Below are 26,054 nucleotides of genomic sequence, written 5' to 3'. Positions count from 1 at the left end.
ATAAGTAACTTGGAGTTGTGCTAAAGCAAGTCATCATTTCACCCACACGATAGTCAGCAAAGCTGTTTTGCATTTTCCTCATCTTACAGAAAAAAATATTGTGCAATAGTGACTAAATGACTTAATTGATACCACTCAGGAAATAGGAGGGAATTGATAGATTTAGATTTTGTGTAGGTTTCCACATCGAAGTGACTTGGTCTTCTCCATTTAAAAAGAAGTTGAAGTTATATACAATTCGGAAAAATGTAATTCTGTTATATTGTTGGAGATGTCACTTATCAGGGGAAAAAAGATAGTTTTTCCTTTGTCACTGTTTAAGACTTTACACCAGCCTTTTGTGCCTGATAGTCTATTTCTAGACGTCTCAGCCTTTCCACTGGCTTTGTGATAAGATCATAAATGTTCATCAGGTTGTACATTATGTGTCATCAGCATCTTTTGTTCATGTGGGAGTTATCATTTTATTCATCAACATCCCTTGCAGTTAAAACTTTGGAAGTTGGTTGTCAATGTGTGTAGAACACTTATGGAAATCAAGGCCAAAGATACGCATTTAGAATTGGTCTCCGCATAACTGACAAAAAGATATGCATCTTAGAGTCACATCAATTTCAACTTTCAACTACTGGTCCATAGTTGATTGTGAGTACTTCCCTGAAGATCTGATAAGATGAAAACAGTGTCATGGAAATTCTATACTTAGGGATGAAATTCCATGGTGATGGTGAAGACCAGGCCTCGAATCCATTCTTCTAAGAGAGATCACTTCTTTATTATTTTTGTTTTTTTGTTTGTTTGTTTGTTTGTTTTTAAGATTTATTTATTTATTTATTTATTTATTTATTTATTTATTTATTTATTTAATGTAATTTATATAAGCACTGGGTACAGTCAGAAGCGCGGGAGGGTGAGAGAATTCACCAGAGCCAGAGCGGGGAGCAGAGCAGGCAGAAGGACCGAAGTACACTGCTGAGGGGAGCAGCGGGCGGCAGGAGAGGTCTGCGCACCATGCGGGACCCTCCTCCGGTGGCCGGAGAGCAGCCGGGGATTGAACCAGCGCTGCAGAGGCTGCAGGCAGCTTCGCAACCCAGCGCTCAACCGCTGCGCCACCAGGGAGGCCCCGAGATCACTTCTTTAAAGAGAAATTAAATGTGCTGTGAATGTTTGTATTAGTACATAAACTTTTTAAAATGCACTTTTTAGGGTACATGTTAGGCCTTTTGTTTTTTCTTTTTTTTTTAAGATTTATTTATTTATTTACACAAGCACTGGGTACAGTCAGAAGCGTGGGAGGGTGAGAGAATTCACCAGAGCCAGAGCGGGGAACAGGCAGAGTGATGAAGTACACTGCTGAGGGGAGCAGCGGGCTTGGCAGGGGAGGTTTGCATGCCATGTGGGACCCTCTCCATTGGCCAGGGAGCGAACCGGCTCTGCAGAGGCTGCAGGCAGCTTCTCAGCCCAGCGCCCAACCACTGCGCCACCAGGGGAGGCCCCATGTTAGGCCTTTTATTGTAGCTGGCGATTCTTGTTAGCATGCAAGACAGCTTCAGAAGCTCTTTTCAGGGAAATCTGTCTATAATGATCATCCTCATTAGAAATGCTGTGGCATCCTCACTATTAGATAAGAAACAAATGAAAAATAAAAAACAATTGAGAATCCTCAATGTCCTTTTCCAAATGGTGTTTTACAGCACTATGTTCTACTATTATAGGGTAAAAGATTGTGACTCCTTGGCTCGTCAGGATTATGAAGGAACAATGCTTGTTTTCATTATGGAAGACCAGAGCCAATGGATTGTTTGCTTTATTTATAATGGATTATCTGCCTTAATTGTACGAGAGGGCATTCAAAGCATTGTCCTTTACAATATCAGAGGACCTTGGAGTAGTAATGTGTTTAACCAACATGTCTGAGTCTTGACCTATAGTCAGTAGGGAGGTATTATGATGGGGAAAATAAAGCCAAGAAAGATTAAATTCCTCCTCCTGGTATTAGCTATTCATTGTCCTGTCACCTCAAAGCCATAGGTATGACAAGGACACAAATGGGTAGGGAATTTAGGTTACCTTAAAAGCCACCTTTTGCCCAAGGTCCAGTAAGTCTAGTCTGAACACTTTAAACTTAAGAGATTCAGCACAAATTTTGTTGTTTTAACTTGTGTCACTAATAGCTCATCACATTTTTAGATTTCTCTCTAGATATTTCTCTGGATAAATTTTCTTATTTACTTTTACAACCCAGACCATTACTATCATTAGGCATGAATAATATGAAACTTTCTGAGATGGAATAATTTCTCCCAAGTTAGCTTTTAAGTATTGGATCTAGGAAACCAAATTTTGTTGTTCTAAAGTCCATATTTGTCACTATGCAACATTCCTGTTTCTTCCTTTTCCTGTTAATTATTTCCAATTTTTATTTTGGAATCCTTGAAGAGTCACAGAAATTTGTACAAACACTACACACTGTTTCGTTGTTCGTATTCTTCACCTTCACGATGGCAACGTATTATATAACTTAAAATATCAAACCTAGGAAGTTGATGTTAGTATGCTACTGTTAACTAGACTACAGCCATCATTCAGTTACTGTTAATTTTTTTTATTAATTTATACTTGATATAATTTCAAATAAACCATATTTCAGCATTGGGATTTTATATTAGAAGCCAGCCAAGGAAAAGAAAATTACAGGTAATTTACAAATGAAGTCTTGCTATAAGCAGACATCAAACACTGAAAATGAATTTTCATTATAAGTGCAATTTCAGAGCCTTAAGAAAAGCAGGTCTTAACAAGTTGTGACTACCTGACATTAACTAGAAATAGTCACATCACGGATCCAATTTTCTCTTAAGAGCAAGTGTTCAGAACATTCTTTAATATCAAGCGGTCAGCACCAAGCTTGTTTTATTTCCAAGTTATAAAGTTCAGATAAGAAATATAAAAATCAATCAAAGTGAAAATATAGTGAAATACAAGATGTATAAACAGATGTATAATTTCTCAGTAGATTTTCTGAGCTGTGCATGGCTGAATAGCAAACACTTCAGGGCTTTATGCACGATGAGTCTGCCTGAGACGGATTAAAGGAAAAATTTCTACTTTTCCTATGTCTGTTAATGGGAGCACCCAACAGGAATAACCAGGGAAATATTTTTCCCGGAATGGAAGAATAGAGCTACCCAATTGATCTGAAAAAATGAAAGCATCTGTATAAACACATTTTGTTATTTCTAAAAAACAGCACTCAGATTAGATGAAAATAACTACATATGTATTGTGTATGTGCAATACTGGTAAATGGTTACCATAGGGTTTATTTCTGTTATTGATGGATAGATCCCTATTAGTCAGTAGGTAGTGTTTTTTAGGAAACACTTTTGCAGAAATTGGCCCATAATGACAGCACTCAGAGGAAAATAGATGGGAATTTTTTGAAGAGTGGATGTGTGAAGTGAAAATCCACTATATTGTCATCTATAAGGCTTAACAAACTATTGACTCTGTGTCTTTGGACGGCAAAAAGTCAAAAGGAATTGAAACAGCGTGGGTTCTCAGAGAGTAGAACATTCCAGGATCTCTTCATTATTCAAGTTTTTTCGCCCCATATAGATCTTTTATAGTTCTGAAATCAACAGCCTCTTTCTGTCTTCTGTTTTCTCATCCCTTGTACAAAAATGGATTTGCACAAAGCCCTTAATGTAAATCCTCTGCTGTCATGCAGTTGTCAATTTCTTTGGATACTGAGGTGACTGGCAAGGTAGTGATGGCACTAGACGTTCTCAGGACTGAGTCCAGTGCTCCATACACTTCCAGAACAACTCTCAAGCAGGTGAATCTAGAACCAAAATAAAGCATGAAACCTACTATCTCTCTCTTGCTCTGCGGGAATTTGGATTCCAGTGGGACTGAATCTTCCCAGTGGGTGGGGGTGGAGGAGGTGGGCTACCATGGTCTTGTTCTTTTCTGTCCCTGTGAATTTCTTCATCACACCTGAAGTCTCAGAGCCCAGTGGGAATAGTGTGCAAGAAAAGTGTTTGAAAATAGAAGTGCACTGACCTGATGTCGTGATTCCTGAGCTGTGGTCCCAGTGGGTCAGTCTGTTCTGTATGAATTTGGTCAGTTTTCTTAGCTACAAAATGTATGCAATGCTGAATACACTTTACCAGTATTCTTGCAAAGGTTAAATAACATGATGCATATTAATAGTATAGAACAAAATCTGGTATAATGTAGTAATTGTCCAGATGTTGTGGCTATGGTCTCTTCCAAATTTGACTTTGCAAAAAATACTATAATCTTCCCTGGATAGTTTTACTTTATTTGAAGGTCTTATTTTTTTTTCCTCCGAATTTCCTTTTAGTAAAAACTGTCCAAATTTTTTAACTGTTTGATTATTAGAGTTTTAAATTGGTATTTTTAAGGAGTAACATTTTTGGAGATGTCATGTCTTCAGTGGAGGAAACAATACTTCCTTTGAGTTAATAATCATCAATAGTAGCAATTTTTCTCGGATGCCACCATTGGAGAATCAATTTGGTTCTTGAGATCTTCTTGGCTCCATTATATCTGAAATTCCACTGTCAGCTTCTGTTTCTTGAGTCCCATTATAGACATTTGGAAAGTTTTAAAAATAGTCTGATACCAATGCTCCACCCCAGACCCATTAACTGAGACTCTGAGTATGGGCCAAAGACTTACCACTTACTAAAAGAAAAACAAAGACAAAAACTATCCTCAGTGATTCTAATGGAGAACCAACATGAAGAACCTCTTATATAAATATAAAGAGGTGTTTTTCAAAGTGTAATATTTTGACTGTATGGACTAGAAATACATTTATTCCTACAATTAGAAAGTGAATCAGAATTTCTAAAATGGAATGCTTAGAGCCAAAATGTGTGTCAATATGCATCTTGCTGAGCCCTGTGTACCACAAAGTCTGGTAGCCATTGATTAATTTCTTAAATTGTTAGGTTTGTGACAGTTGACTCCGTGACACTTTCAACAGGTTGTTTAACATAGACCTCCCTCCTTTTTAATTCTAGAGTTTGATCGTTCTGCTCTGTTTATGAAAGAGGCCCCAGGACTGTTCTTCAGGGGGGATTAGACGTTTTTATGCAACTGAAATCTGTTAGGAACCAACTTCCTTGATCTCCCTATTGTAGATCTCTTGAGAGTCTGCAAATACCAGTCAAGTACCTTGTGATCCCTTCACTTCTAGAGGACTCAGTTTTCTTACCTATAAGGTATGATCTTCTAAGACTTGCAGGAAGCCTAGAACCAAGTAAATGTTTAAAGATCCGGGCACATAAAGTCCTCAATAAATGTTAATAAGACTTATAATAACTATGATTGCTTTTTAATTCCTTTAATTAAAAAAGACAATGAGATTCACCAAAAAGAACAAACAAGTTCCACACTGTGAAATGTATTTAGGCATTTTACAAAATAGGTCATTCTTATGTATAAATATCTGCATTTATATATATTATGTCGCCATATGTTTAAAGACATAATCATTCATAATTTTATGTCCGTACGACTCTCTGTAGTTTATTAAGTAGTTATCACTGTCAAACTATAAGAAATTACAAACACATGACATGGACTAAATATTTCTCATCCTAAGATACAGGTTTTCCCTGCTTTCTGAAAGTAGAGTGTATGAAATATTTTATAAGTGAAATGGCATAAAGAAGAAATCAGCATTAATTTATATGGAAATTTACTATTGTTTTTTATTGAGGTAACATTGGTTTACAACACTGTATATGATTTAGGGGAGTCAGTTCACACCTCCTCAAATGCATGTCACCATACCACACCCACTATCAAAGCACCCATAGTCCTTCAGCATAGACTTAGGGCCCCCTTCCTACTTTGTCTCCACCCCACTCCTCTCCCCTTCTAGTTGCCTCAGTTCTGCAGTCATAGCTCTAGTGTTTGTTTCAGTTTAGTCTTGTCAGTTCCTTAGTTTTATTTTTGTGTTCTGCACATTTGAGTGACATCATCTGGTATTTGTCTTTCTTTTTCTGACTTCACTTAGCATTACCCCCTTCACTTCCATCCTATATAGAAAAACGTTTGAGGGCCTCCCTGGTGGCACAGTGGGTTGAGTGCAGTGCTGTGAAGCTGTCCGCAGCCTCTACAGCACGGGTTCAATTCCCAGCTGGCCAGGGAGATACCCACATGGCGCATCAGACCTCTCCTGTCTTGCCCGCTGCTCCCCTCAGCAGTGTTTTCAGTCCATCTGCCTCTTCTGCTCCCCGCTCTGTCTCTGGTGAATTCCCTCACCCTCCTGCACCTCTCATCTGTACCCCAGTTCTTGTATAAATAAATCTTGAAAAAGAAAAAGAAAAACATAATCCCAGATTCAAAGTATAAGCTACCAGTTCATACCAAGGTCACCTACAATCTACAGTAACACTAACATGCAGTAGAACAGGGATGACATGATACATGCACACCTATCTGAAGTGGATCCCAAGGAAGGAGCTTGGCAGTGTGATCTCACTGCTTGGGATGCCTGCTGCTTCTGTAAGGGCTACTGCAAAGCATATGCTGATACTATTTTCCCTTTTGTTGTAAAAGTGAAAATCCTTCTCAAATGTCTTTCTATTAGAGAAAACAGGTGCAAATGTAGGTCTTTCATAGAAAAGGAAATTGGCATAACTGGAACTTTCAAAAACTGGGGAAAACCTGTATTCATAAATTCTAAGTATAGGATACCTCATGGCGCACTTTTTTAGATCAGCAATAAAAGAGATCATAAATGTGGAGGAGCTCGCTGAGACATGACAATCTGTGTTTGAATTCCAGTGGAGTTGGTTCTTCATGTGAGATCTCAGAAAATCTACCTAACATCTCTGTGGGTATTAGTAGACCTGTAAATAGGGGTTAAAAAATGATTTGCCTAACTCATGTTGTGAGATTTCAATGACTTTATGAATGCTCATTGCTTAATCAAATTTTATGGAAGACATCAAAGGTGCCAGGCACTCTGCAGTTACTTGGAAAACACTTAGCTCACTCTAAGGTATAGAGGAAATAGTTACTCTTGGGGTGTTATAGGCTGAAGAGTCCCCACAAAATTCCTATGTTCCAGTCTAACTTTTGGTACTTGAGATTGTGGATTATTCAGAGATGGGACCTTGAAAGGTAGTTAAGTTAAAAACAAGGCCCTTAGAATGGGTCCGCGTGCAATCTGCTGGTGTCCTTGTAAGAGGAAATCTGGATACACAGAGACACCAGTAATATGTGAGCACAGATGGGAGGCCATGCAAGGAGAGAGTGAGAAGGCGGCCATCTGCAAGCCAAGGAGGGGGGCCACAGAGGAAACTAAAGCTGCCATCACCTTGTCCCTCTAGCCTCCAAAACTGTGAACAAATGAATTCCTGTTGTTTTAGCCACCCACTCTGTGATATTTTGTTATGGCAGACCTAGCAAACTAATACCCAGGGTAATTAAAGGAAGGAATGATGGAGCTGGAAAGAAACAAACACATTCTTTTTGACCATAATTCTTCCAGCAAGCTCTTCCATCTCCCTCGCTCAGTCACGGACACTGAATCAGGCAGATTCTGTTGTTACCTTCTTCCAACTTTGCTATTAAAAATGTCCCTTTCAGGGCCTCCCTAGTGGCACAGGGGTTAAAGTCTCAGCACTCTCAAGCTATCGCCACACAATGTGGCATGAGTTTGATCCCTGGCCAGGGAGCTACCCACATGGCACAGCAGACCTCTCCTGTCTCACCCGCTGCTCCCCTCAGCAGTGTGTTTCAGCCAGTCCACCTGTTCTGCTCCCCACCTTGTCTCTGATGAATCCTCTCACCCCTGCACCTCTGGCCAGCACCCCAGTTCTTGTATGCATAAATAGCTAAAAATGAATCTTTTTTTAAAAAGTCTCCTTCATAGATATTTAAATGTCTCATTTAATACATGATAAAAACTTCAGGCTTGCTCTACCATTCTCCCTTTTCTTCCTGCTCACTGCCTACATAGATTGCATTTCTGGCTTCTGCCAGGTCAGGGCAAAGGGGGTGCATGGGAAAGGAAAAGGGGTGGAAAAATTATTTTGTTGTTGTTTTTTGGGGGGAGATGATTTGACTTAGAGCTAGCACTCTCTTGGTTGTTCAATGTGCTGGAATAAACCTCAAAGCTTCTCTCCTCCCTATGGGGTCTCTAGCACCCCCGAGGTCGATGCTGTCCTCTCCTGTTGCCTTCTTACAACAGACCTTCCGTTTCCAGTGGTCTTGGGTGAAATTACTTCAAGGCGGCTCCAGCTGGGGGCCTTCTGGCATAGCCTTTTGCCTCATTCTCATGTGAATCACTGGAAGTACACACAGCTCCATCTATTCCAGGAACCATGCAGACAGTCCCAGGAGTTCCTGAAGCTTGATTCTCACTTCTCTGTGGCTGAGTTTCTAGTTTTCAGTCTTGGACACTCTCCTCTCCAACAGAAGTTGTTCTTTTTGAGCCCACTGCTCTTGCCGGCAGTGTGTCTGTATCTTGAAACACAGAATATTCTCTTTATAAAGACATCCTGGATGCTGGCAGTACTTCTCTTGCTCTCCTTCCCTATAACTTGGCACGGGCTGTGTACAACAAACCAGGTGAAATCAGTCCTTGAGGGTCTTGCATTGATGCTTTAATAACTTTGCAAATGAAGGTGCTTGTGATTGGATGCTTTCAGAGTTAGGTTTCCCCTGATATTCCAAGCCAACGAGGAAATTCCTGTGAGCGTACTGTTAACCGACTCTGACGTGACCATGAAGAATTGACAGAGTTTTTAATCTCTAGACTTGCATGTCTCATTCTTTTGTCAGATGCTTTTTAGAATTGCATGGAATTCAAAGACCCAACAAGGCCGGGGAATTACGGTAAAGGTTTATAAAGCATTTATCTTCTATGCCGTAAGAGGACAGAAATCTTTTTTTAACTTGTAAATAAATATGCACTGAAAAATTGAGTAAAAATAACTATTTCTCCCTATACACTACTATTTTAAGTGTCCACAGATGCAATTAGGACATGTGTGAGATGAGCAACATCCATATTTATTTGTTGTATATTTTCAAAATGATAGTGTAAATTTAGTATTCTTTTCAAACAATGTTGAAAGTGTTCTATTATTACCATAGATCAAGAGCTATTTGTTTACTTTCAAAAGATGTCTCACACTTCCTGGGAACATTGGGGGGGGCCTGATTTACATAGCATAAAGAATGCTGTTTGAAAAAGTATCTGCTAATTTTGATCTCAATGACTTCAAGGCAGTAATTCCTTTTAGATATCAGCCATTTGTTTGAAATGTTGTTCATGAAGAAGATTTAACTAGAAACTCTTATTAGGTGGTTCTGTGAAGTACCTGCTTGAGTACTGGTGTTTTTTTTTTTAACCACAGGGCACCATTGATGGCTTGCCAGGCCTCTCCCTCCATAAAGAATTCAAGTCCCTGTGTTTTTGGCATCAGTCACTGCTTCCTAAGAGAGAGATTTAGGGTATCAATCTCATGATTTGTATTGTGATCTCAGATGTTGTTGGAGTCCCCTTTATCTAGAGTACTCAATTTTTTAAAAAGATTTATTTACTTTTGTATACAAAAACTGGAGTATGGGCCAGAGGTGAGGTGGGGGGAGAGGATTCACCAGAAACAGAGTGGGGAACAGAACAGGCAGATCGACTGAAACACACTGCTGAAGGGGGAAGCAGTGGGCAAGTCAGGAGAGGTCTGCTGTGCCATGTGGGTAGCTCCCTGGCTGGGGATTGAACTGGTGCTAGAGTGGCTGCGGATAGATTCATAGGTTGCGTCTTAACCACTTGCGCCATCAGGGAGGCCCCTAGAACACTCACATCTGAACTCCCTTGATGTGAAGAGGGATTGATATGTTTCCTTTGAGGGCCTTGCCTACTTTTACCCCTCCCCTCCAATTTCTTGTTCACCCCATTTTGTTCTTGCTCTCACTTTTTTTAAAAAAAAGATTTATTTTTGCAAAAAGAACTGGGGTACAGGCCAGAGGTGTGGGGAGGGAGAGGATTCACCCTAGACAGAGTGGGGAGCAGAACAGGCAGATCGACTGAAACACACTGCTGAGGGGAGCAGCAGAGGAGACAGGAGAGGTCTGCTGCATCATGTGGGTAGCTTCCAGGCCAGGGATTGAACTTGTGCTGCAATGGCTGCAGATAGCTTCAAGTGCTGTGACTTTACCCCTTGTACCATCAGGGAGGCCCCTGCTCTCACTTTTTCATGCATACAATAACACCAATGCCGTGCTTACATTGATTAATAGTCACAGTTATATGGGGATGCATAATGTGGAAGAATACATGACTTGAACTGGGGGGTTGGATGAAGGCAGTGTCACTTGTTTTCTGGGAGCACTGGACAAGGTGTTTTACTTCTGGAGAGAATCTTCTTTCTGTCCTATAAAAGGACATAAAGGAGAGTCCTGTGGCGGTTGTAAGGACCAAGAAAGTTCAGAGATGAGAAGGGCACACTGGATACTGGCTGGTCTGCACTTCTTCTACTAAGGAGTCTGATGTTTTAAAGACTGAGATAGATGAAAACTGTCACACCAGAGGAGATGAGGTGATGTGCATTTCTGAGGGGGGCCTTGCTGGCCAAGAGTGGGAGACAGCGGTGAGGTGACTGAAGTTACTGATACACAAAAGAGCCCAGAATAGTTCAGTGAAAGAGATAACATGGATTTAATGCCTGCTATTCCCCAGACACTGTGTATGTTGTCTAGCTATAGCTCATTTAGTTCTCACAACACCCCTAAAAGACAAACACGATCACTTACATTTTTATAGAGGAGGTTACTGAGCATAAGGAGGTAAATGATTTGCCAAGAGTTTCCTAGGAAGTAAAAGACATGGTGGATCTTGGATTAAAATCCATGTCAGTCAGAATTTAGAGCTGGTGCTTTTAATCACTATCCTGTTCTCCAGTTCAGACAGTTGAAATAGGAGGAAGATTGACATCAGGGGTGGATGAGAAAGAAGCAGGCAGATGACCTGCAGCCACCTATTTTTTGTTTCCTTGTTTTAAAGTTTATTTTGAAACTGTATCAAAGTTGCAAAAAAGTTGTAGATTCCATTTAAGTTTTGCAAATAGTTTTGAAAGTGGCCTTCATAGCAAAGAGGATTAGTCTAGAATTTAGTTCTAGAATTTAGTTCTCATGCCTTTTGATTAGCCTTTAACCTAAAACCATTATGCGGTCTTTTTTTTTTTTAATTAATTTATTTATTTATACAAGCACTGGGTACAGTCAGAAGTGCCGGAGGGTGAGAGAATTCACCAGAGCCAGAGCGGGGAACAGAACAGGCAGACGGACGAAGTACACTGCTGAGGGGAGCAGCGGGCGGCAGGAGAGGTCTGCGCGCCATGTGGGACCCTTGCCCGGGTCCCACATGGGACTGTTGCTGCAAAGGCTGCGGGCAGCTTCGCAACCCAGCACTCAACCGCTGCACCACCTGGGAGGCCCCATTATTCAGTCTTACCTTGACCTTTCATAACCCTTTGCAGAATGTACCTCAATTTGAGTTTATCTGGGAACTTCCTGTTAGCTTCAGGCTATTGGCTTAGTGACAAGAACACTGCAGAAGTGGGCCTCCCCAGTGGCACAGCAGGTTGAGCGCAGCTCTGTGAAGCTGTCCACAGCCTCTGCAGTGTGTGTTCAATTCCCAGCGGGCCAACGAGATTCCCACATGGTCAGCAGACCTCTCCTGTCTCACCCGCTGCTCCCCTCAACAGTGCTTTTGGTCCATCTGCCTGTTCTGCTCCCCGCTCTGTCTTTGCTGAATCCTCTCACCTTCCCGCACCACCGGCCTGTGCCCCAGCTATTGTATAAATAAAAAATAAATCTTTAAAAAAAAAAAAAAGAGCACTGCAGAAGTACTTTGCATCCTTCGCATTGTGTCTCATCAGTATCCTGATACTCTTTGTCTCTTTACTGGTTATGTTTTCTTGTTAAAAAGCAGTGTCTAGCAGTTTCCCCATCAAAAAATACTGAGTTTTCCCTTTACAATTAGTAAATATCTTTAGGGAAGTACTTTGAACCTATGTGAATAACCCAATTCCCATAAAAAATTTTAAATATTCCACGTAAATAAAAATATATACACATTGTCTCATTTTTTTATTCAATAGGATATAATTTCTTACTACTATTACTTATTCTGATTCCTATATTCCCCATACTGGTCAGTTGTATTTTCTGATACAAGAAGATGCCCCTGGCCTCTATGCCCTTCCCCATTTGGATTCTGACATCCTGTACTAGATGACACAGCAACCTTTGACTTGGCTTGTTCGCCTACCGTTCTCACTCCCACCTAAATTGTTTGGGAAGAGAAGGGAATGGAAGGTTATGAGGAAGAGGATGCAAAATGTTTTGATAGAACATACAACTTGGAAAGAGGGTTTCTGGATGACTGTGACAGCATAGAGATAAAATAGAATATGATGTATTAAAAGTCACTGTTAATAAATAGAATATAAAGTATGTGTTGGCCTAATAGCAGGATGAAAGACTAGAGAGTTGGACTGGCTACAATGTGTGAAGCAGCGTGAACTTCTATTGAGCGTAAAATCTGTGTCTGCTTCATCGGATGTGCACAAAATATTTAATAAATGAATTTTTAATGGATATTGTGCATCCAAAATCACCAGTGGCTAGTGGTCTGGAGAAAGAGATAACCACTGACTCCTAGAAATAGGATTTTTTTCCCCCTGAATTTCCAAACCTTGGATGCTATAAACTCCTACCCGTTCTTCAAGTTTCTGCTCCCAGCTCTTGGGAATCTCTCTTAATTCCTAGCCGTCTTTTAAAGCTAGGTGATCCCTAACCTGTCTTCTCTACAACCTTATGTATAATTAGTATCCTAACATGAATCATGAAGTTTGGGAATAACTGCTTGTGACAGAAAAATGCAAATGAGCAATAATTGAATAAGAGGGAGTTTTGTTTTTCTCAGATAATCTCACATACAAGGGATTAGGCAGGTTTATGAATATCAGGGTCTGCATCCTTATAGGCTATTACTTTGTAATTCTTACTGTGCCACCTCATAGTCCAAGATGGTCACTTGAGTTCCAGCCATCTTATCTGCATTCCAGGAATCACTATAAGTAGAAAAAGATAAAAGTGAGTTATCTCTCTACACTGACAATTCCTAGAAATTGCACATTAACCTACATTTATTACTAATTTACCTTAGGCAATATAAATGAATAGGAAATATAAGTGAATTCCTAGTTTCCTCTATTCTTGGTAAATAACAGTGGTTTCTGTACTAAAGAAGAGGAAGGAATGAATTTGGGAGAACAAATAATAGTTTGTGTTGAAAACAATGGCATATGTGTTAGCTGCATATGTTTATATATTATCACTCCCAGATTGGCTTGTTTATTACTTTATGTATTCATTCATGTACTAATTCTTTGAAAAACATGTGTATTCAATGTCAACTCTAACTTTCAGTTGAGTTGCAGTGTGGTGTAAGACACATTTCAGTTTATTAAATGGAATGTTATGAATTCCTTTAGCTATGAATAGCCATGTTTCTTCTGCATTCCCAACAATGCCAAACAGCCTCAAGCACAGGAGACTCATTCAAAACCTGGAGTTAATCAAATGAAGGAAACTATTAGTAGGAACATCGAGTCTCCTAGAAAACAATATTCCTGAGGTGTATACAGCATAGAAGGCGAAGAGTCCAGTTCCTGCAGGCAAACAGCTTGGGTTTCACTTCTACTTCTGTCACTTACTGAATGACTTCAGGGAAATAATTTAACTTTCTTTAGAATGGAATAATAATAACTATTTCTCTTAGTATTTCAGGGGGATCAAATCAGATATGTGGCAGGTTCATGGAAGAGTATATGACTCACTGTAAACACTCAGTAAGTTTCATCTTTTTCCAGGATAAGGTATTTTTCTGCCTCTTTATATACTGTTCTTTCACATCAGACTCACAGACTAATTCAGTTCAGTCCAGTCCTAACCCTTCAATGACAGAGTCCCAGTAGCCATCTGTAGGCTTGGATAAAATATGTTTGCAGCAGGGCACAGATAGAAATACCATCCTGTTTCCTGGGCAGCTATCCCTGCTGCCAATTGCTGAGTTGAAAATGTTACCAGCTAGCGATGTCATCTTTAAATAGAGTAATATTTTTCTGCTCACATTAAAGTTATTTCTCTGCTGCAAATTGTCATCATCATAATAATAATAATAATAATAATAATAAAGTTGAGTGTGAAGAGGAAAAAATGATAGGGTGGTGGTTAATGAATAGTAAACTATGAGTTTTTACATGGCATTTTTATTTAAAATCCAAGAACCACAGGGTCTTTCATAAAATCACATTTCCCCCTCTTGACCCTCCTTTCCCTCTTAAGCAGCTCTTTGTCTTTCCTTTTTTTCCTCTTTTTTGGATAAAAAGAGAAATGATTAGCTCCTACAAAGTGGAGTTACAAAGAAAGTACATTGGTTCATTGTTTTCCATTTAAGAAAGTAGGAAAAGTAGGAAGACATGTTGGCAGGGGAAAAAGAACTGATTTGTGTGGGTACCCGCTGTGTGTCTAGATCAGAGGTTGAGAGGCCAGGATTCAGCTCTTGGTTCCATCACTTATTCACTGGGTGACTTTGTGAAAGTGACTTCAGACATCCATGCCTCAGTTTCCTCACCTGCCGAATAAGGTTACAGTCTGTGTCCTAAGGTGTGATATACATGCACACCTACTGTTCTTCCACGTCGGATACGTGACTTGCTAAAACACATTAGATGTTTAACAGAGAGAGTGAGAGAAGTTCAGAAAGTTTCAGGCAGACACAACACAAAAACCAAATAGATGCTTAGGCCCTCTCTCTGGGTAATTTAATTGAATTGCCTTTACTTTCAAATTTCTCCAAGTGATTTTAAAATGCAGCCCTATTTGAGAAGCTTTGCACTGATATTAGCTCTTAGAATTCTGAGTGTATCAGAGATACCGGGAGAGCTTATTAAGACAGATTTTTCAGGCCAGATCCCAGAGGTTCTGACTCAGATGCCCTCACGTGCTCTCCGAGAATCTGGCTGAAGAAGTTTCTAGGCAATACTGATATGGTAGGCCTGGGAAGGAACTGCACTTTGAGAACCAGTGCTCTGACCTCTCCTGCTTTTCTTGTCCAGAAGTGCTTCTTAGTCCACCATATAAATAGGTTCCAGATGTGAGAGGTTCAGTGATCTGTAGGTGTTCCCAGGTACACATAAAACCTGTGTAATTGCAACCAGACATAAGCCTGCACCCACAGCAGTCGTATCTAATAACCAGACTTTCTCCGTTTCTGGTCTATCCAGTTGCAAGACCAGTGTCTCTGGAGAAAGAATTCAATTAAGCAAATCCATTTTGGGAAAAACTTACCTCTGAGCACTGGAAAAAATATTTTGTCTTGGCAGAGGTAATATCCCTCTGTCCTTGAGACAGTGTTGGAATCACGTTATTCACAATAGTGCCTGCATTTGTATTAGGCATGATGTGGGCAGAGGTGTGTGCAAGGGAGGCATCAGTGGAGAAAGAGCTTATGTTGAGGGTGTTCCTTAGTTTGAAGCCTGCCCTACTGGGTGAACTACAGTTCTGTTACAGATGTGACATTCCCACTGTGTGATCTCTGGAAATAAACAGGACAATCATAAAGGGCTGCAGAAACAGAACTGTGTGCTAAAAATGCTGAAGTAATGACTCCAAATGCTGGCAGAACTCATCGTGGCTTTCTGCTGTTAGTAGTTACCACCATATCATTTATATGTGAACATTCTATATGATAAATTTAGGGAGATGATAGATACTTAGGATGCGGGCCAGATATTCCTGGTAAACTGGGTTTAAATTTTATCTCTGGGTCTCCCTAGTGGCCCATAGATTAAGTATCAGTGTTTTCACTGCCACAGCCTGAATTCGATCCCTAGCCAGGAAGCTGACCCACATGGCACAACAGACCTCTCCTGTCTCGCCCGCTGCTCCCCTCAGCAGTGCATTTCAGTAGATCTGCCTGTCCTGCTCCCCACTCTGTCTCTGGTGAATCCTTTCACCCTCCCGCGCTTTATACAAGAGCTGTATCCCAGCTCTTGTATAAATAAATAAATATTAAAAAAAAATAAAGTTAAAAAAATAAATTCTATCTCTGCCACTCTTAAGCACCACACTATAAAACTAAGCATGTCATTACACCACTCCAAATCTCTACTTCTGATCTGTAAAATGGAAATGATAACTAAAAACTGAACTATTGTAAGAATTCAGGGAGATAACCTGTATTAGCTTGTACATAATATCTGATACCATTTATTAAGAATTTATTATGTCACAGATACAATTCACATAGGCAAGTAATTGTTTCCTACACAAATAAAAAAGCATAACACAGTGTTTGCTAATACATTAAATCAATATGTAACGGGTGCTTTGGGATGACATGGTTTTGTCTCTCGTTATTGAGTTTTTATGGAACAAAAAGCTTTCATCTTAAGCACAGGGATGGGGAGTGTCATGCATTGATTTAGTCCATCAGAGACACAAAGTGAGCAAGGCAGAGGAGGGTGATACACAGATAGAGTCGTCAGAAACAACTCTGTCCTAGCAGACTCATTTTTCTAATGTGATAATTGCTATTTATTTTATGGCTTGCACTGACATATTGCCACTGAAACTGCTTCTAATTCTGCTTTTATTATTAACCTCACTTTTCAATTCTTTATCGACCTTGGGCAAGACTATTTTCCTCTTCGTAGCATCAATAGAAAAGCTAGTTCAAGTTTGCTTTAAAAGAAATTAATCTCAAAGCTATTCCCGCATTTTAAAAGGACCTTGTATGAGAATGTTAATAGCTACTATTAGGCCTGGATTCAGCCCTTCCCTCAGAGAGAAACAAAAATGCAGGTTTCGTGTCATTCAATCAGAGAAACTAATAGGATGAGGGTGACAGGCTGCCACAGAGCTGCTTGGTACAGAAAGAGCTGGCATGCCCAGATATGGCATTTTGCAGCTGACTGAAGCTGGATAAGTTTCTAAACCTCTCTGTATCTCAGTTCCTTCATCTGCAAAGTGTAAATAACAATCCATCTATTGTTTATGTCAGTTTTCTGCACCTGTTTTCTGAAGCACTTATGGAAAAGAAGTAAGGAATGGAGGGAGGTAGGAAAGGAAGAGGAGAGAGATGTGTGTATATATAGTCTGACAAGGATGCATACTATGTAGATTCAACAAACAGGATATTTATTTTTATTTTTATAAGATTTTATTTATTTTTATGTAGAAGAACCGGGGTATAGGCCAGAGGTGCAGAGGGTGAGAGGATTCACCAGAGACAGAGTGGGGAATAGAACAGGCGGATTGACTGCAATACACTGCTGAGGGGAGCAGCGGGTGAGACAGGAGAGGTCTGCTGCACCATGTGGGTAGCTCCCTGGCCAGAGATCTAACTCATGCTGCAATGGCTGCTGATATCTTCATGCTGCTGAGACTTAACCCCTTGTGCCACCAGGGAGGCCCCAAAACAGAATATTTTAAATCAGGACTTGGTTGTAATAGCCAGGATGTTTTAGTCACCACATCAATGACTTAGAATTTCATGTTCTGGACTTTTAGGAATCATCTCTTCCAGTTTTCCCAGAGACAAGCATCAAAGGAAGAAAAGTAGCCATTGATGGAGCACATTCCGTATTCCATGTCTCAAGTGCAATTGCATTTGGCACAGCAACCTTTTGATCAGGCACTATCCATCTCCAATATTATAGCAAAGCGGAGTCCAGGGTTCGCAGATCCAGTGTAGAGTGCCTGTGGCTCTCAGCATTGGTAAAAGGGAAATTCATGATTATAAAACCAATCCGATTTAAATTAAGTGGTGTGCTGCATCTCCCAAGTCTGGAATATCAAAAAATTAATTCAGCTGACAATGGCTGTTGGTCCTCTGAGTATCTCTAATAATGTATACCCGACAAAATTTTAGAAATTGTTTAAAACTGTCCTTTGAAAGAAGATGCTCCTTGTGCTCACACAGAAGGAACCACTTGCAGAAAGTTTGTAGAGCAAGTGACATTCTAGGCAATTAAGACCTCAAAGAGCCTAGGGAGGATGCAAAAGTTTTCAAAAATAATTTCCACGGTGGCAGAAAAGCAAATTGATTGAAGTTACAATGTCACTCAGAAACTTTGCTAGTCTTTTTAAGAATGACATTAAGCAGTGACAGTTGACAAGGACAGCCACGTCAATGCAGTTTGGCAGAAGAACTGGGATGCCTTAAGAAGAGGGGAAAAATCCAGCAGGAGCTAGGTTTAACAAGGGATTGTTTCCTTCCTGTTCTTTTCCTTTCTGTATTTTTAGATAGAGACATTAATATATTCCCTTGTATAATTTTCAAAATGTAAAAACCTGCTTTTATATTTAGCTTTTAAGCTCTGAAATAGTAATTACTACCTTGCATTTAGACAGAAACACCTTCACTAAATAAAATAGTTTTATAAAATAAAACATATGGCACCATCTGCAGAATAGCGCTGAGAATTTTGGGGAAATGTGGAGGACACTGTAAGTTTTGCATCTCCAATATGCTGAAAAGAAAGACCTTAGAGGTTTTATTTTATTAAAAAAATAAAAAGCCAACAGCACACTACTATCCATTTTACCTCTCTATCCTCTTCACCTCTGGTAACTTTTTAAAAAGTTTTAAAAGTCCACTACTTTATTTTTGTTTTGTTTTGTTTGTTTAGCCACTTAGTTTCCTTGTACTACAGGGATTTGTGGAACATCCCAATACTTGTCTTTGTCTTTCTCATTTTGTTTTGCCTGATCCCATCCTGTTCCTTTTATTTTGCTGCTAATGGCCAATTTCCACCCTTCCTTTTTTGCTAGAGTTATTCATGTGAGCTCTGAAGCTGCAAAAATGTCCATTTGGCTTCTCATCACAAGACTAAAAGGAGTGTGAATTAGCATGTGACCCCTTCAAATACATGTTACCACCCCACCCCCACCCCCAAAGCACCAGTAATTCACCATAGTCCATTAAGAAAGGTCTTCAGTAAAACCATAAAAGGGAAGTTACGTGCAAATATGAGTCATGTTTCCCCTTTTACTTTACAACTTTCTAGGCAGAGGACTTGATAAGATGGACTTTGAAATCAGATGTCTTGATTTGAATTCAGTGTTTCCTCATTGAGACCTTGAGCAAGTCATATCTCTAGATGTTTTCCATTAAACAATTAGTAGTAATAGTGGTTCTCAGAATATTGTTCGAATCATAAAGAGATACAGTTTGGGAACAATACAAAGTATTTGAAATGAAAGCTTATTTTGGAAAAATCTAAGAAAGGTTATTGTCCATAAAATTCATACTTCCATGATCTTTATGGACACAAAAACTGTATCATTATCCATTAAAATATCAATAGATTATAATTAATAAACTTATAGACGTATTTTTTCAAAGATCAAAGTGTCAGTTAGAAGGAGTTTCCAGAGTAGAGGTGTCTTGTCTCAATCAGGTTCAAGCCATGTGACTTTGAAAAAGTTATATACTGAATTTTAGGACATATATATGTAATATTTATAATCTGAATGGTGCTCATACCTACTTTAAAGATTATTGTGGTTATTAATAAAAATATACAAATGTACAAACCTAATAATGCCTGGCTTATAGTCAGTGATCAATAAGAGTTAATATTCATATTTTTGTTATTCATCTTGGTTCATATCCCAGTGTGCAGTGATCAGTGATTTACTGGTATCCATCAAATTTTATACTGTCTTGTGGGGAACATATTATGAGAGTTTTTTTTCCCTTAAACACCTTAGCAGACAATAGGATTTCAATAAAGGTTTGTTTAATAATTAATGCATTTTCAGCAACAGGAGCCATATTTAACCTAGTTTTACTTTCACTAGTAAATTTTCAATTAGAGTGCATACTATATTTAGAATGCCTGCTTATTGAGAGCATAATGCTAGTTGTGTGCCCATGAGTAAATCATTTTCTCTTCAACTTCCTTAATATATTGGGGCAGGTGGAGGGAGTAGATACATAACATGATGTCTTTGATAAACCTCTGCTAAAAGCTCAATTATAAATCATCAAACTTTATTCTTATTTAAATGTTTGCATTTTGCATAAGATGGACTTGATAACTTATCAAGTAAGTTAAAACTTACTTGTAAAAGCTATTCTCTGGAGGCCTTTTAAATCTAATGTCATTTAATTTAGATGGACTTCATCATTTCATTGTAAGTAAAAATAAGATAATCCATTTTTACTTATGCTCACATTTTCAAGAAATACCTTTGACCACATTAGGTAAAATTACCTCAGATTCACTGTTGTTCAATTGCAATTTTTCACTTTACCATTGTCCTATGGAAATTAGAAGCTCCTTCGAGGGGCAAAAGATAATTCTTGATAGGCAGTTCTGCTGCATATTATTTAAGTTGGTAAAAATTTATGTCTTCAGGTGCAAGCCCTGAGCTCTAAAATAGAGCCTGGTTAATGTGACCAACATGAATAGTGCTTGGGACTTTCCAAGTTTAGCCACTGAACTTCTCACTCCAGAGAAACTCCTCAGTCCTGGGCCAACCGGCCTGGATGTCCCCTAGTGGATGTTTGACACCATCTAGAGACTTGGTGTTGCCTATGGCTTTAGGGAAGGAGTGTTTGCTGCTGGCATCTATGAGGTAGAGGCTGAACATTCTGCAATACATAGCATGCAGGACAGTACCACAACAATATTTTTTTTAAGTTAAATGTGTGTGTGTGTGTGTTGCATCGTTCTTCATTTTTGTACAATGTATGCTTCCTCCTCTCAGCTGCATTCCCCGTGAAATTCCCACCATCAATTCACCCTGCACATCACCATAGTCCCTTCCAAAATGTCTAGTATCCCTCGAGAAACCTTAGTGTAAATCCTTAAATTGTTTCTTCATTGTCCTAAAGGATTTTGTGCTGCCATCATCAACATTTATCTCTATCAGTTTTTTTTTTTTTCCTTTTAAACATTTTAGTTTTGAGGTGGGGATACTTAATTGTGAAGGGAAAGAATCTTTACCTTTTTTGGTATCACTGGAATGGTAACAAGTCTTCATTGTTTTTAGGAATGAAATATAATTTTTTAACTCCAGCCTTGTTCCATAAAACCAGCATTCCCTATGAGCCCAATAAAATAACTTCAAGAAATTGACATTGAAAAATTTGTCACTCTCTGATAATTATTCCTCACCCCCTTTGCCCTGATATAGATGTCATTACTACTCTCACCTTATTCTAAAACCTGACTTTTCACTATCTCCATTGGTGAACTATTCGGGTTGCGCTATTCTATTCATTCAAAAGTTTACATCCCAAATTTGAAAACTGTTTTATGTGCATTCTGATTTCACTCATTCTTTTGACTCCAAGTTTCCAGATCCAGGCTGAGTATGATAGATACTGCAATGCTCTGTTCAGATCTCTCTGCAAGGTCAAAATATCCAGTCCCCATCTTTCGGCAGTAACATCTCCCAGCAACTCACAGCTGTATTTGTCTGCACACCTGCTGCCTCTCAGCACAGGGGATCCTCAGGGCAGGTTCAGAAATGGAAAGGTCTGTCACCTTGCTCAGTGTGAGACAGCTCTAAAGAGATGGTCCAGCTTTAGAGCTCTCTCGAGGATCCTATAAGGTCTCAGTTGCCATCTTGTTTTTGTTTTTGTTTTTTTCTTTAAAGATTTATTTATGTATTTATACAAGCACTGGGTACAGTCAGAAGCGCGGGAGGGTGAGAGAATTCACCAGAGCCAGAGCGGGGAACAGAACAGGCAGAATTGACGAAATACACTGCTGAGGGGAGCAGCGGGCATGGCAATAGAGGTCTGTGCGCCCTGTGGGACCCTCCCAGGCTGCTTCGCAGCCCAAGGCTCAACCGCTGCACCACCAGGGGAGGCCCTCAGTTGCCAACTTGTCTGTCAGCTTCTCTCTGCCCAATTCGGCCTCCATTACTTCCTTTCATGTCTTAACCGACTGAGACCCTTCCTCAACAAACGTTTCGAATGCAACTCCCCACCACAGAATCTCTTTCCAAGGACTATATTCTCAGGCCATTTAGGTTGAATAATAATTTTGCCTAGTTTTGCCCCATTGTCAAGAAGACTGTGTCTCAAAACCAGCCAGCCTGTGCCATGTATTCATAATGAAAAGAGTAAAACAAACCATCAGAAAGTCTTAAACAAAATTGTGTCTGTCTTACTATGAAATCCATTAAATCCCTCAATACCAAAAGTTTAGGATATCAGTCACATAGAACTATGTTTGTATTCATCCAAAACAGCAACTACAACAAAACCCAGAGTGTAATGTCACATCCATCTCTGTTAGCACATCTGTCAAGCTAGATTGCCATGCAGTTTTTTAAAAGCTAATAGGAAGCATCAGCAATGTAAGAAAATGTTTAGTGCTATCCAGACGTGGCTCTTGTATAATTAAATTCTATTTCTTTCCCTAAGTCACAATGGAACAATGAATAACATTCTGGCTGATAGAAAACCTGTGATATTAACAGTAAGTTTTATTCACAAGGACTTTTTGGGAAAAAATGTGTTTAATATTCCTGTAAGTGATTAACTCTTAGAGTTCTTAGAGTTCCCACACCTTCAAGCCCTCCACTAGCTCCCACCTCCATCTTTTCTCACCTTTTTTTTTTTTAATCATTCATCCAAGCACCTACCACCCCCTGTCATGAATCACAGGGCCCTTCCTGACTTTCAGTCTTCCGGCTCTTGCAGCACAAACCTGATTTCTGCTAGGCACATATGAATAGTTCTGTCCTTCCATCAATCATCTGAAAGACTCGATGACTAGGCAGGAGAACTAAGTTCTTGATTTTTTTTATCTTATTTTAAGGTGTCAAAAGTGGAATTAATGGGCCATAGAAAGGTGCTATTATAGACAAAAAGTAGATATAGGAAATGAAGTTCATGATCCAGAGACCAGGAATTTGCTCTCGATGCACCTGGTAAAGGTATATTGACTAAAATGACCTAAATACATGTGGGGGAAAAAGAGCCTTCTGAAAGCCAATATTATGAATTACACTTGAATTTTGTGCCAATTCCCTCTCTTGCAAAGTGGTTTTCCTTTAAGGTTACAGCAGGAGCACCATATATTCCACTTGAACCAGAGAAGCTGTATTTTAAATTCCTGGTCAAGTTGGGAACAAGTCTTCTATGTATATGATCTAATTTATTAAGTGAGCCTGTCAAGTGTTCTCTAAAATAGGCACTATAATCCACATGGACCTGGTATTAGAATTATGAGATTTTAGTTTATGGAGGCAACTGTGTATTGACATGGAAAGGTCAGTGCCATTGAGTGGAAAATTTATTGCTGACCAACTTTGGTCAGAAAGAAGCAGGAGCAGGGAGGAAAGTCAAGACCATAGGTGTCTGGGAGACTCCTGCAGAAGAAAGGACAGTGTAAACAGTTTAGGATTGACAAGCTTGAATAATTTTTATTTTTCTCCCTACTGAAAAAAAATGAATTATTCTGGCAGACTTTGGAGCATAAGTCCTTCATTGTCTGGTACCTGACCTGGGTTTATTTAGGGGGTCGGGGGCAGATGTTGGTCTGTTGGGTGAGTAGAATAGGAAGGAGAGTGGGTCATGGCCTTGACTGACTGGTCTACATGGGGAAGGCAAGTTCCAGGCCAGCTGCTCAGCACCCCCAGGAATATTCTAGCCTTTGGAGGAGCAGTCTCTCCCTGGATCTGAATGGCCCAAGAAGAAAAATCAAAACATCTATAAGATACAGAAAATTAAACAAAACATAATTTATACACCCTCAGAGGAATAGTTCCCCAATGATGTAAGCACTGAACCTCCCTTTAATTTTATTTTTATATCTATATATTTATTTTATATCATTACATCATTCTTTTTTTTTATACAGTTTGCTTTCTCCTCTCAGGTATAGTCCCCATAAAATTCCCACCACCAAGTTACCCGTGAACCATCACCATAGTTTCTTGTGCTCTTCCCACCCCTGTTCTAATCTGTCTCTCCCCACTCCACTGCTGAATGTCTCCAGTTTATAGTTTGCCTGCTAGTTTTGTCTCTTTTTATCCTGATTCCTTGTATGGTTTTCCTATATTCCTCTTGTAAGTGAAATAAGTGAAACCATCTGATATTTTTCTTTTTCTTCTGAGATTTTTCACTGAGCATAATCCCTTCCAGCTCTATCCATGTTGTTGCACATGGCATGAGTTTATCTTTTTTGACTGCTGAATAGTATTCCATTGTGTATATAACATATCTTCTTGATCCAGTCATCTATTTTTGGACATTTAGGTTGTTTCCATATCTTAGCTTTTATAAATTGTGCTACAATAAACATAGGGGTACAGTTTTCCTTTTGAATTAAAATTTTTGTGTCCTTTGGGTAGATTCCTAGGAGTGGAATTGCTGGGTCATATGGTAGCTCCATTTTTAGTAATTTGAGGAACCTTCACACAGTTTTCCATAGTGATTGGACCAGTTGGCATTCCTATCAGCAGTGTAGGAGATGGGCTTCCCTTTAAACAGAACCAATTTGGATGGTCCATAAAATAGGACAGAAGGGATATGATAGGCTATTGCATTGAAAGATATGTCTTTCCCTGAATTTGGCAAGGAAGATAGTCTTGGTTAAGAAAAAGAAAAATACCAGATGGTCTCATTCATAGCAGGAATTTAGAAAACCTAAATAAGGGACCAAGAAAAAGACTAATTATAATAAAGTAAAAATCAAAATCAACAAGCAACTATAAACCAGAGACGCACTGGGGGTCTGGGGGGGGGGGAAGAGGGGCCTGGGGGAGGGAGGGAGTGGGATCAAAACAAGGGTGGTGGGAATTGTATGGGGACTATAACCAAGATGAAAATGCACACATTGTGCAAAAATGAAAAATGATGTAAAAATATATACAATTAAAAAAATAATAACAAATAATTTTTTAAAAAGGCCTGGACAAGCCATGCATTCAGAGTTTCACTTTGCTTTTTGCATCTCAGGGAAAGGCAGTAAAAGAGTGTTGTAGCTTTGTGTGTATTTCAGACACTCTGCAGACTCAAGGTAAGCCCAGGAAGTTTGACAAAGTAGTGAACTACTTGTCTTGCCATAACTATCTAAGAGTCTGCTTCTGGAGAATCCGGTCTAAGATACCCGATCTATTGGCTCTCTCTATTCTGCCCAAGTAGACAGAAGATTCTACATCAGGGGTTTTGGAGCAAATCATAAAGACAGGAAGTTGAATTATACTGTCACTGTTGTTCCAGTGCCTGGACTGGATGGGTGGAGGGATGCTCATAAAGTGTTCCCTTGACTGAATAAATCAACTTAAGTACCCCGTCATCAACTTGCTGTGTGACCTTGGGCAAGTCACTTTACCTCTCTGAGCCCCTACTTTCACTATCTCCAAGGAGGGATGATAACATTGCCTACTCAGAAGAAGGCACTTCTCTACACAGTAGAGAAGTGACTTTCTGAAATGAGGGCATAGTTAAGAGCTTCTACCTTCCTCTTAATTGGTTTAGATTGTTGTTTAAATTTACCCTTTTCAGGGAATGCTGGAGACAGAGTATTGAGGCCCATGTTGCTAAAACCCATATTGATTCTTGCTACAGAAAGATCCCATTGTGTTTTTAACAATTTGTTTTGGGTTTTATTTTGTTTTAGGAAGTCAGTTAATTTCACAAAGGGGAGAAGCATTACCAGAAAGATAATGTGGTAAGGCTAAATCCAATCGATAATATATAGAAGTTTTTACAAAATTAGAAAACAAAGGTAAACAATAGCCCATCATTAAGCTAATTCAGCAAATGTTTAAGTTCTGCATTGTGCTTGAAACTGATATAGTGGCTGAGGATTATAAAAAGGAGTAAATTAGATCAAGACCCTGTCTCTTTATGTGTACCTTGCACTGGGAGATAGAGGCATTCTACATTTATATATTATGTATCGTTGGTTTGGTTTATTTTAAGTGGTGCTTATTTTCTTCTCTGTGTGTGTGTG

The 26,054-nt window shown here is 39.4% G+C and overlaps 1 long non-coding RNA gene across 4 annotated transcripts in view; it reads left to right on the top strand.

Annotated features, from left to right (window-relative positions):
* The window catches only part of LOC119249240 (uncharacterized), a 153,207-nt gene that overhangs the window by 37,804 nt on the left and 89,349 nt on the right, over window positions 1-26,054 (top strand). The window lies entirely within an intron of this gene.

This window comes from Talpa occidentalis, unplaced genomic scaffold, assembly GCF_014898055.3.
Source record: "Talpa occidentalis isolate TD23 unplaced genomic scaffold, MPIMG_talOcc4v2.1 talOcc4.17, whole genome shotgun sequence".
In the NCBI taxonomy this organism is placed as follows: domain Eukaryota; kingdom Metazoa; phylum Chordata; class Mammalia; order Eulipotyphla; family Talpidae; genus Talpa; species Talpa occidentalis.
The sequence above is the reverse complement of the archived record's forward strand: the minus strand, read 5'-3'. Positions and strand labels throughout refer to the sequence as shown.